At 38.7% G+C, this 8525-nt stretch overlaps 1 pseudogene; it reads left to right on the top strand.

Moving 5' to 3' along the window:
• The first annotated feature begins 393 nt into the window (after positions 1 to 393).
• LOC119004179 (glyceraldehyde-3-phosphate dehydrogenase-like) lies at positions 394 to 1398 on the top strand (annotated as a pseudogene).
• Positions 1399 to 8525: the final 7127 nt, after the last annotated feature.

Here is an 8525-nt window from a genome sequence, read left to right as displayed (position 1 = left end):
GGAGTTTCCCCACTCTAACTCATATTGTCAGATCACTGGTTTAAGTATGATGAGATTTTGCAATAATTCAAGGAGAATAGTCCTCTTTTTTATATGGCATGACATTAATCGAAGAGAAGCTTTTGTTAATCCTAGAGTAGTTCCTTCTACTGACTCGGCATGCTTTTAAAAAATACACAAGTGAGATGCAAATTTTCACCAAAGTTTACTGAGTGCTTGACTCAGTTTCATTTTGTGCTAATTATATAATATAACTTACAAATTGCTATATGTTATGTTTTAGAAAAATAATTTGCATAAATAGGCTTAAAAGAATATTTTAGCGTCTCTGCTCCCCTGCTCGACAGACAGCTGCATCTCCCTGTGCAGGGGCAGCCTCCACCCTGAGCTCCAATGGTGAGAGTCGGAGTGAATGGATTTGGCTGCATTGGGTGCTCGGTCACCAAGGCTGCCTTTTACTCTGGCAAAGTGGACATTGTCACCATTAATGGCCTTTTCATTGACCACCACTACATGGTCTATGTGTTCCACTATGATTCTACTCATGGCAAGTTCAAAGGCACAGTCAAGGAGGAGAACAAGAAGCTTGTCATCAATGGAATGTCCATCTCCATCTTGCAGAAGCGAGATCCTGACAACATCAAATGGGGTGATGCTGGTCCTAAACACACTGTGGAGTCCCCTCGTGTTTTTCCTGGCTTGGAGAAGGCTGGGGCTCACTTGAAGGGTGGAGCCAAGAGAGTCGTAATCTCTGCTCCTTCTGTAGATGTCCCATGTTTGTGATGGGTGTGAACCATGACAAGTATGACAACTCCAGGAAGATTGTTAGCAATGCTTTCTGCACTACCAACTGCTTGCCCCCCCAGACAAGATCATTCATGACAACCTTGGCATTGTGGAAGGCTTCATGGCCACAGTCCATGCCATTACAACCACCCAGAAGACCGTGAATGGGCCCTCTAGGAAGCAGTGGTGTGATGGCTGAGGGGCTGCCCAGAGAACTTCATCTCTGCTTCCACTGGCACTGCCAAGGCTGTAGGCAAGGTTATCCCTGAGCTGAACAGGAAGCAGGCTCACTGGCATGGCCTTATATGTCCCCACCCCCAATGTGTTGGTTGTGGATCTGACCTGCTTCCTGGAGAAAGCTGCCAAATACAATGACATCAAGAAGGTAGTGAAGCAGGCATCAGATGGCCCCCTCAAGGGCATCCTGGGCTATACTGAGGATCAGATTGTCTCCTGGGACTTTAATAGTGACACCCATTCCTCCATTTTCAATGCTGAAGCTGCCATTGCCTTCAATGACCACTTTGTCAAGCTCATTTTCTGGTATGACAATGAATTTAGGTACAGCAAAATGTGGTGGACCTTGTGGTCCACATGGCCTCTAGGGAATAAGAGTCCCCTGGACTACCAGCCCCAGAGATAGGAAGAGACTCTCAGTTGCTGGGGGGTCCTTGCCCCAAATTGATCCCCAAACACAATGAGAACTCCTGACCTTCAGTTTCCATCCTAGACTCCTTGAAGAGGGAAGGGGTGTAGGAAGCCCTGCCTTGTCATGCACCCACCCATCAATAAAGTTCACTGCACCCACCTTCAAAAAAAAGAACATTTAAGGCATAAGAAATGGCTTTTACAAATATTCTCAGTATCTGTAACTTCAACAACATGCAAATTCTATTTTTTATTGCTATTTATTGCACACGTCTATTTTTAAAGATCCCAAGGTTAGCAGAATTAAAAATATGGATATCATCTGCATTGCTCCAGACCACTGGATCACAGAATAGCAATTTGTATATAGGTCATCAGGAATTTTTAAAAAGGGAATCTGTAGTTATATTTTATATAGTCAGAGAATTCACTGTTCCATGATGCCATTTCTTGGGTCGTTCTTGTGAACTGATTGTCACACAATGATTCAATCAGCTGTTTGATTGATCTGATTCAGTTCATTCATGGCACCTGGACCAAACATTTCAAGGTCAGGTTATTTGTGTCTGACACTGATGGACATGTCATGCAACATGAAGGGATAAAAGAATTCATTATACTCAAAAACTGAACCACACCAAATACATTTCCATCACTTTCCTTAAAGATAACTGGGACAGTCTAAACTAAATAACGTTAGCTCAATAATTTCATTTGACAGCAGTGTTTGGTATGGAGTTATATAATTCATGTGGTTAATACTCAAAGTATTGAAAATCATCATGGTGTTAATACTTCATTGAAGAACTACAGTTTTGTGTTTAGAAAAGTGACCTGAATGTAGTATTTGGAAAAACCTTCTAACATCAAAACAGGCAGATAGCTTATATAGCCAGACAACAAGCACAGAGCTATAATACAATGTTATCCAATTTTACATGTTTTAAAACAAATGTATATAACTGTGGAGGGGCCTTAGATCATCCTATGAACAATTGGTCCCAAATATATTTATTTTTATGCGTTATAACATGTGCTAAAGCATTCATCCCACTAATATCCATTGAGCATTTCACACTATGAGTCAAGGAACCTTCTAGGAGATGGGGATATAGCATGATATATCGTATACAAAAATCTCTTTCCTATTGGAGCTGAAATTCTGCTGGGCAGAGGTAGATAATAAGAGTATTAAAATTAATTAAATAGTATATTAACAAGTGATAGTGCAATGGAAACAAATAAGGATAGGGTGGTTGGGCGTGCCTTGGGGTTGGAAGATTCCATTTTAAATAGAGAGATCAGGGAAGACCTTGCGGAAAAGTGACAATGCAAAAGATTAAAAAGGCCCCATTGGGAGGGGGCTCTACACCAGTGGGAAACATGTTCTGTGCAGATTGAATAGGAGGAGCACAAGTAGGAGGCTGGGCCCTACCTGACTTGTTTGAGGAACAGTGAGGAAGTCAGTGTGGCTGCAGAACAGCAGAGCAGAGAAGTAGCAGGAAGATATAAAGTCAATTGTGTGGGACTTCGTAGACCATCACAAAGATGTTGTCTTTTACAAAGGCAATGGGATGCTAATGGGCGGTTTTGAGCAGAAGTGACACTTCTGAAGTGAGTAACCACATCAGAATTACAGTTTAACAGACTTACTCATCTCACCGTGAGTAAAAATGGTTTCAGGATAGGATGGACGAGACATTTTCAGTTAGGATCACGGTGCTGGTGGCTTGACCCAGAGTTTTAAACCATGAACTGCTCATCTAATATCCATGCTTTCTCTTCCTGGAAATCATGCCTGAATGGCTCTGGGATGTTTCAAAAGTTTTTCTAGTAGTGCTCACAAGTAAAGTCTATTTATTCCATTATGAACTATAATTTATAAACATAGTCCATTTAGCCTTATTATATTTAAGTTTTCATATTTGTTAAGTGGGGTTAGAAATAGTACCTAATCTGTTGTTTAGAATATGCATGTATTTATGAAAAGCTATTTATGAAAATTAATTAAAACAATACATAATTGACATCAAAAGAGACATGGAGATCAATGAAACAGAATAGAATACCCATAAACAAATGTACACATATAGAGTCAATTAATTTATGACAATGGGGAAAAAGAGTTCTTCCAATAAATTGGTGAGGGGAAAACTGGAGAGCCACCTACTAAAGAATAAAACTTGATCACTGTCTCACACTGTATACAAAAACAAACTCATAATGAATTAATGACTAGAATGTAAGTATTGAAACCATAAAACCCATAGAAGCAAACATAGGTGGTAAGTTCCTTGAAGTAGGTGTTGGCAACGGCTTCTTGAATATGACAGCAAAAGCAGAAGTAACAAAAGCAAAAATAAGCAAATGGAACTGTATTACACTAAAAAGCTACTTCACCGCAAGGAAAACATCAACAAAATGAAAAGGCACCAACTTAATGGAAGAAAATATTTGCAAATCATATATCTGATAAGGGCCTAATATAAAAAATATATAAATGACTCATAACTTAATAGCAACAAACAAACAAACAAACAATCTGATTAAAAACTCAGCAGAGGATCTGTGGACATTTTTCCAAAAAAGACATACAGATGTCCAACAGGTGCATAAAGAGGTACTCGGCATCACTAATCATTAGAGAAATGCAGAATGAAACCACAGTGAGATGTCACCTCACACCTGTTAGAATGATTATTATCAAAAAGAGAAGAAATAAGGGTTGGAGGGAAAGTGAAGAAAAGGAAACTCTTGTGCACTGTTGCTGGGAATGTAAACTGATAATACCACTACACAAAACAATATAAAGATTTCTGAGAGGTCTTTGGAACTAGGATGAGCTACTTTGGAATAAGGGAAAAGTCATTAATTTTAGAAAGTAAAATTGAAATGGAAGAAATATGTTTCATTTTAAAATTGTATGAATGGAATGTAATTATGAGAAACTCAAAGCAAGAACTGTTATTATGACTCTACCTTGTTAAATTACATCCCTGGCTTGTTGGTCTCTTACTGAAGACTTCAAGCCAGCAAAAATTATTACCTCTCTTATTAAATGACAATTATTTAGTTTCACGTAATGATTAATGTAGCACCTGACTCAGCTCCTAAATGACCGCCCTGAATTGAGTTTATGAAGGTAGTGCAAGAATGTGAAGATGAAAAAAGTGTGCACATCTCTTAACATAAAATTCTCAGGTAGTCTCTACAGCTGATTCTGGCAGCATTGGAAGACAAGGTATATAAAAATGAGTTCACTGGAGCAATGCCAGATTCAATCACCTAGCTATTGTGCAACGTCAGTGTTAACAATCAGCTGTTGCTTATTATTTCACCATTGAAGAAAAAGAATACCTAAATTAAAAATTAAAAAGAAAAGGCCTTCTCCCAATTGTCTAGTGGCATATACAGTTTAAAGTAAATCAACACTTCATTGTAAAATGTATCCCTGCTGATTCTTCCATAGATGAAGTCCTTGAGGAATCAGTCATCTATTTCAAGGAGCAGCAGAACTTACGAGCCGAGCTGAGCTGCATAACTCTCTGCTTTTTATTTATTCACAAGGAAATCTTGACTTAAATCAGCTAGACTCTACCTTGGCTTCACTTGCTTATCTAGATTTACATAGGCGTTACAGAAACAATTTATGCAATTCGAAGGGGCCACCTTGCCTAAGAGTAAATCAAGGTGATTTTCCTAAGGCAAGTTTTACATAACAGGTCTTGCACTTCTACAAGAAATAGTGTTATTGTCCTCTCATTGCTTAATGGAGGTATGGGAACATTCTTGTGATAAATTATTACATATCTCCATTCTCATTTTTATTTATTTTTATTTATTTATCTTTAGAGGGGAAGGGAAGGAGAGAAATATCAATGTATGGTTGCCTCTCATGAGTCCTCTTCTGGGAACTGGCCTGCAACCCAGGCATGTGCCCTGACTGGGAATCGAACCACAATACTCTGGTTCGCAGGCCCACGCTCAATCCACTGAGCTACACCAGCCAGGGCTTCATTCTAATTTTTCTTTGAGCATCAGTATCTGCACTGATACAAATGATGCAAAAATATGCCCTGGCTGGTGTAGCTCAGTGGATTGAGCACGGGTGCAAAAATATGGTGCAAAAATATCAAGTTGATTCAGGCAGCTTTATCGAAGTTCTGAAGGTACTCCTGTGCAAGAAGTTGAAAGTTGAGGGCAAATTCCTCTTTATGGCAAATATTTTTTTAAAAGGAGACAAAATCTACTTTATATTGTTTTTCTTGGTTAGTTGTAATCTTTAAAGAACAATAAAAGAAATTGAAGTTTTGTACTTAAACTTTGGGAGTTTCAGCCACAAGGACATATTGTCTGCTCTTGCTCCCAGACTGAAGCCTCAGCTGATCCCACAGTCAGTGCATTTTGGCGTTCTATGGAATCTTTAAAAATTGTTTAGATTAAGACTTGTATTTATCTTTATAGTGTAGTGCCACGCTTAATGTGCTAAGCAACCAGTCCAGTTTGACCAGATATTACGTGGCAGTGTTAAGGCTGTAAGTCAGGGCATCTTGTTTCCCTCCTTCAACAGCATCACCTCGAAAGAGATTGGTAAAACACATTTCCTCCTTTCTGTGGGATCAGATCCTATGGTGGCTGCCCAAGCCCTTCCTTATGTTTCCTCCTGCCTTATGTTCACACCCCATAAAGTCCTCCACCCTTGAGTATAAACAAGACACATAACGTTGTTCTTCTAGTAGATAGAATATCTACTAGTAGGTGAAGAAATATTGCAGATCTAAAATTTAGGTTTTAAATAATTTAATTTGAATGACTCAAAAGGCAGATTATCTGAAGGCCTGCCTTAATCAGACAAAAAACATACAAAATAATGTAAAATTATGCCCAGCAAAGTGAAGAAACACTATAGGATAATACAAATTTCATTGTAGACACAGCTTGCTACTGTACCACATGCTGTTTAAGTGCTTGGGGTAGATTCTTTACAACTCTCAAAAGGATATAATATCATTTTATTACCCCCTTTTTTGAAATTGGTAAAATAAAGTACAGATGGGGTTAGGTAACTTCCTACTGTTACGTAGCTCCTGACAGTAGAGTTGGCATTAGTCTCCTGCAGTCTGCTTCCAGAAATTCCCACTTAATCACAGAGCTCTATGGCTTTTTGGATTAAGTGTTCATGTAGTATGTTAAGTGCTGGTGTTCATGTATTATGTATTATGTATTGAGTGCCTCAAAAAATAAAGCATTTCCATTGACATACATTGCTAGGAGTGAACGTCAATGTGTATATAGTATGAAGAAATTTTCAAGGACTACAAATGAACACCACTCAAGAGTGTTATTTTTAAGAAGAGGTAGTGTTCAGCTCTTGTTCCTAACAATGGCAGAGTAACTGCACCCCACCTGGCACACCTATAATGGGATGTGGGCAAGGTTTTCAAGTAGGACACTTGATGAGAGAGAAAGAGTATCATAGCCGAAGGAAGGGTGGTTTTTCTACATCTCTCACCAAAAGGACCATTCAAAAGGATTTCTATATCTCTCAAAAATCAACATTGTATTTTCTCTAAAGCATATGTATTTCTTCACCACTATCTTACACATTGTTAAAGACATTTCTATAGGGTGGATGATATGTTTGACCAACCATTGCCAGCACATCAAAAGGAGGATGATTTTTTTCTCTGAAAATATTATTGTTATTATTATTATTCATATGGCAGATGCCCATCCCTTTTTATCTCAAGCCTCCCTAAAGCACAAAGTATTTTTAGAAGGAAGAGATGGTATGTCCCATTGTTTTCCTTCTCCAGGTGAGTCAGTGTTTAATATCTTTAAAAAATACTCCCAGAAATACAAAGGAAAAGTTTAAAGGTAGGGTTATTATGAAGAAAGTTATTGGGAGGATATATCATCTCCTAAAAGTTACTGTAGGTGTTAAGAGAGTGGATTCCTTGCCCAATTCCTTGCCTACTTTATAGCTCATTATTCAATGTTCACCAGATCATGTTCTGATGGTTCTGATTTTAAACCCTTCTGATTGGAATTAAAAACTGTTTGTTTTCTGCCTTTTTAAAATTTTAATTGTTGATCAAGTATAGTTTTCTGCCTTTTAGCCACATCCCAACCCACACCCCCAGCCCTCCCCACCTTCCTCCCACTTCCACCCCCCAGTTGTTATTGTCCATGTGTCCTTTATACTTGTTCCTGAAAATCCTTCCACTTTCCCCCTTAAATTCCCTCCCTGCTTCCGTCCTATCACTGTCATCCTGTTCTCTATTTCAATGTCTTTGGTCATACTTTGCTTGTTTGTTTGTTTTGTTGTTTAGGTTCCTGTTAAAGGTGAGATCATATGGTATTTGTCTTTCAACACCTGGCTTATTTCACTCAGCATAATGCTTTCCAGTTCCATCCATGATGTTGCAAAAGGTAAGAGCTCCTTCTTCCTTTCACAGCATAGAATTCCATTGTGTAAATGTAGCATAGCTTTTTGATCCAGTCATTTACCGATGGGCATCTAGGTTGCTTCCAACTCTTGGCTATCGTAAATTGTGCTGCTATGAACATCGGGGTGCATAGGTTCTTCTGGATTGGCGTTTCAGGGTTCTTAGGATATGTTCCTAATAGTGGAATTGCTGGGTCAAAAAGCACGTTCATTTTTAGTTTTCTTAGAAAATCCCATACTGTTTTCCACAGTGGTTGTACCAGTCTGCAAACCCACCAACAGTGACCTAGGGTCCCCTTTTACCCACAACCTGACCAACACTTATTGTTTCTTGCTTTGTTTATGATGGCCATTCTGACCCGTGTGAAGTGGCATCTCATTGTGGTTTTAATTTGCATCTCTCTGAGAGCTAGTGATATTGAGCATCTTTTCATGTGTCTCTGGATCCTCTGTATGTCCTCCTTGGAGAAGTGTCTGTTCAAGTCCTTTGCCCATTTTTCAATTGGGTTGCTTGTCATCTTAGAGTGGAGTCATGTGAGTTCTTTATATATTTTGGAGATTAAACACTTGTCTGAAGTATCATTGGCAAATATGGTTTCCCATATGGTTGGTTCTCTTTTCATTTTAATACTGTTTTCTTTGG

Source organism: Sturnira hondurensis, unplaced genomic scaffold, assembly GCF_014824575.4.
Source record: "Sturnira hondurensis isolate 20B ecotype Veracruz unplaced genomic scaffold, ASM1482457v3 Scaffold0019144, whole genome shotgun sequence".
Taxonomy (NCBI): domain Eukaryota; kingdom Metazoa; phylum Chordata; class Mammalia; order Chiroptera; family Phyllostomidae; genus Sturnira; species Sturnira hondurensis.
This window is presented reverse-complemented; position numbering and strand designations above follow the sequence as displayed.